Genomic DNA, 4,412 nt, shown 5'->3' with positions numbered 1-4,412 from the left:
TTACGTAACAGCATTCATGCGTATAGCGCGATGCTGATGCATCTTTCGTGCAGCTATGGAACACAAAGTAACTCTGTTTTAAACGCAAAGAGAAAAGCACTAGACTGAAACAGCCTAGTTGTTAAGCTGGCTGACAGCGGACCCAGGGTTAGGGGTTCGAACCCGCTTGGTGTCAGTTTTTGGTTTTCGATGCCCGCGTTTCTGTCATTTAAGAGTATTATTTTCCCGTCGTCATTTACCAACAGCAGTTAGCTCGGTCGGTCGGTAAGCTGACTCACAAGTTGGGACTGTCTGCGAAGTCCAGGTTGGCATCTGCGTATAGGTACGGGGTTCTTTTGCTGACTCGGTAGCAAGGCTTAGGGTGCCACCTCGTTTCCTCCCTTTATGGTGCCTGACTTTCGAGTTACATGGATGGACAGGGAAGGAGGTGTGGTGGGCCGGGTACCGAGTCCCAGAAGAGTTCTATATTGGAAGTCGGTAAGGGGCTCATTGAGTTAGGGTCATAAGTCCGACTCCTGAAGACTTGGCTATCACCACATAACTTTTTGTTTTATTTTCTTTCTTTTCCATCGGAGGACAATTGCAACTTAAATGCAATGATTAATTTGCAATGATTAATTTGTTATATTGAGCGCTTGCACTGTAATCGTTCGAAACTAATTTTTAAAATTGCTCAAAAATACAAAATTCAACCCAGCTATAATGTTTTTGATTTCATTGTCGCAAAACTGCATGTACATGCTCAGTAACTTTGCGAATACCTTGTTCAGGCCTGCTCCCTGATCCCAGAATGCAGGGGTTTGGGTTCTTTAAATCCTAAATAGTGGAATTGTTTATGTGCGAAGCCCTGCAGTTGTAGGATCTGGGGACACTTAAAGAGCCCCGGGAAATTTGTGGATTGCAGATGCTCTGTGGCGCAAATATCAAAATTGTAGCTCGACTCTATCGAAATATGCCCTCGTTATTTAGAGTTGTCACTAATAAGAATCAGCTCAATTCGTAACTGGCTGCGAGCGAGCACGTGCTTTTGTTTTGCACAGCTGTAGCTGTTAACCACCGTACATGAAGCGACTTCACGCCGCGGCAGCTTGTGCCGACATGATAGAATGTACAATCTTTGCCATGGATTGCAGAACCTGATTTTAGCTTCGCGGAGTTTTGAGCAGCAGTGTTTATTATTTACAATCTCCACTTTGTTCTTATTCCCTCTTCCTTTCCCTTCCTTCTCCATTCTTTGGAACACTGATGCCTGGATGCTACGAAACACATTATCTGGGCTTGAGAAGAATGAGTATTATAACCATCACCAGGACTAATCATATCCATGCACCACCGATACCCCAACAAACCCAAGAATCACCAAAAAACAAACATTACAGACAGGAATAAGATAACACAGTGGGAATAATATTATGTCTGTGCTCGAGTTCTTAATTCTTGTTATTAAAATAATGAGAAGAATGTATTTTCAGAATTGATTTGTATGCGTTTTGTGGAAAATTCAAATGTGCCAATCGTTAAATATGCCTGTAATCGGGGATCGATTTAGAGTCTTTTTGTGTGACATTTGATTTCAATATCGCTCTTAAAATTCATAATCATGAGCAGCCTTCAGTCGTGAACAGTACTGTAACGGAATCCATGGAACACAAAATGGCTGGAACACGGACCCAGCATTGTTAACAAACAATTAGACAATCTTATCAGAAATTAAGAAACCATAGTTAATGTCCAATATGTTTTACTTAATCCGAATAAAGCCTTGCAGTCGGGTAGCATTTGTCGATCTGCATGGAGATAATAAAAGAAAACAATACACTTTATTTTGTTTTTAAAAACAACAATGGAAACGTTTCAGAGGACCCGTTTAGCCACTAAAATTGTAATGATTGTAAGTATGCATTTAAATGGCGTAAAGAAATGAGGGTTTGCAACACTAGATCTACTTGAGAAAAGATGGGAAAAGACCACTAAATCGATAATGATGGACTTACCATGTTGTAATTCATTCATGTCCGTTGTCAGTAGTTCTGGTGTTTTGAACTTGAATTACGACGCTCTTGGTGCTATGCCATGGGGGTTCACTTCAGAACAATATCCCAATGTACGAAGACATACCCCGTAGCGTCCTGGACATTGGGCATTAGATGTGCAAGCTGAAACATAAACCAACATGGATTCAATTAATTAATTCACTTCAATAAAACATTTTTTTTCACTCTGTGGAGGTATCATCACAAAAAGTCGAAGCTTGTGGTGGATGTGCCCAGCAATACAAGACAAACAGCACTTATTATAGAATTTACAAATAATGACAATAGTTTAATGTGTAGCAGCTAAACAAAGCAGACACGACAATATATAAGCAACATTTCAATAGCGGCTAAATCGGCTCAATGTAGTAATGAATCAAGCACACTGAGAAGGATGTGCTCAACAATACAAGACAAAACAAGACAAAAAAACACTAATTATAGAATTTACAAATAATGACAATAGCTAAATATGTATAAGCATATACACGACAATAAACAACATTCCAATAACGGCTGAATCAACTTAACGATATAATAAATCAGGCACTCTGAGAATTAAGTATGAACGATTTCAGTGTATATTTGAATGTATTATTTGAAGGGCAATTAGTTATAGAAGGTGAAAGGTAGTTTCAGGTTTGGGTCCAGAAAAATACTTTTACTTTTTGTCAGACACAAAAACTACTCTCGCTCAAATAACGACATGGATGTAACTGGTACAATCAGAAAAAAAATATGAAATTTCAAAATAAGTTATTCTTACTCGGCATAATTTTAAAGAACAAAGACTGGGCTTTCCAATAGTGATCCAATGTTCTATTTGCTTTTGTCAATTCAGAGATATAATCAATTTAGTGCGATACACAAAAATCGATTTTGTGCCAATTTTATGCATGGGCAGAGTTGTTTCGCCACTGTGGCACAAACTCGATTTTTGTGTTCCGCAGTAAACTGGAGTTATCTCTGATTGACAAAGCAAATGAGATGAAACAAATAGTATTGGAAAGCCTGGTCTTTTTTCTTTAATGTGATTGCTCAAAACGACTTACTTATGTTGAGATTTGATATTGAAAAAAAAAATCGTTTACGATTGTACCATTTTTTTTTTGAGACAGGCTGTATTTGTGTGGATAACATGTTGAAGGGAACTTTAAAGTCCATGTTCATCCAGGATAAATTGCCGTTATATCCTGAAACTACACTCAACCAATAAAGAAAGTCCCCCCCCCCTTCCAATACTTTTTTTTTGTCTAACTCAAAAACTACTGAGTACCTCTCGCTCAAATAACGACTAATCAGTACAGACATTCCTTAGCAATCCAGCCACACTCTTTATTTGGCCCAAAATAGAGATAATGTGTACGGATTTATGCAATGTATGACAAATGATACGTGCAAGTTGTGGTTCAAACTCACCTTGCACGCATACAACATTGCAACTTTTTTTGGGGTACCATTGGTCATTAATTGCATATTTTGAACATTAATTACGACTGTTTTAGGCCAAAAACTTGGCTGGAAATGGATTTCTGTACTGATCGGTCGCAATTTGAGCAAGATGTGCCCAGTAGTTTTTGAGTTATACAAAAAAATATTAAGGGAGGACTTTCTGTTTTGGTTGAGTGTATTACTTGTTTTATACAACAAAGAAAAATGAAAATCGAATCAAAATATATTTACTTTAAACATATACGATAGGCTTAAGGGGCTGTACTAATTTGGTTATAAGACGACTTCTATGTCGGAACCGTTGAAGGATAATGGAACAAATAACTTACCCTCCGTCTGTGCGAAACACAAGGCACATCCAACGACCATCAGGAGAAGCAGGCACATGTAAACCTTCATTCTGGCTTATCTAGAAAGTGAGGGAGAAAATGACAGACAGTAAGAAACTCTCAATGATGTGGTTGCATTGCCATGTTAGTTGTAAACCAATGCGAGCCTTAAACAAAAAAAAGTGTGTCATATCTTTTTCCCCCGCTGATTAATTCGGCTCAGAAGCAGCAGTAAAAGTACACATAACACGTACATCACTCTCGTTTATGCAATGTAAAGTCACACCAAGGTACATCCCATGACAGATTACCGTAACCTTTGAACAAATTTAATAACCAGGACGTTTTTCTTTCCAAGCTACTGACATATCATATCTGGCCACGTTTATCCAAAGCTTACATTTCAGGTTGAAATGGACTTGAAAACCAAAGCAAAGTCAGGAGGCGGAAATGCACTGGATGCTCTCAACTTGATGTCTACTGAACGAATGCGCCACAACAGCGCCGACTACACGTCTTTGTAGCTGGGTTCAAGTGTCACATAACCGTCATCTAATGCCAGTTTTGTTGAAACACTGATTTTTAAATTCAATACCAC

The 4,412-nt window shown here is 38.5% G+C and overlaps 1 long non-coding RNA gene across 1 annotated transcript; it reads right to left on the bottom strand.

Moving 5' to 3' along the window:
- Positions 1-521: 521 nt before the first annotated feature.
- LOC119743434 lies at positions 522-3,896 on the bottom strand. Its single transcript, XR_005273028.1, has 3 exons — positions 3,815-3,896; positions 1,995-2,156; positions 522-1,787 (listed from the first exon to the last, which is right to left on the bottom strand). It is a non-coding gene; the product is annotated as an uncharacterized LOC119743434 (long non-coding RNA).
- Positions 3,897-4,412: the final 516 nt, after the last annotated feature.

Source organism: Patiria miniata, unplaced genomic scaffold (genome assembly GCF_015706575.1).
Source record: "Patiria miniata isolate m_02_andy unplaced genomic scaffold, ASM1570657v1 HiC_scaffold_6, whole genome shotgun sequence".
NCBI classification, from domain to species: Eukaryota; Metazoa; Echinodermata; class Asteroidea; order Valvatida; family Asterinidae; genus Patiria; species Patiria miniata.
Note: the sequence above shows the minus strand (reverse complement) of the source record. Positions and strands in the feature narration are given on the sequence as shown.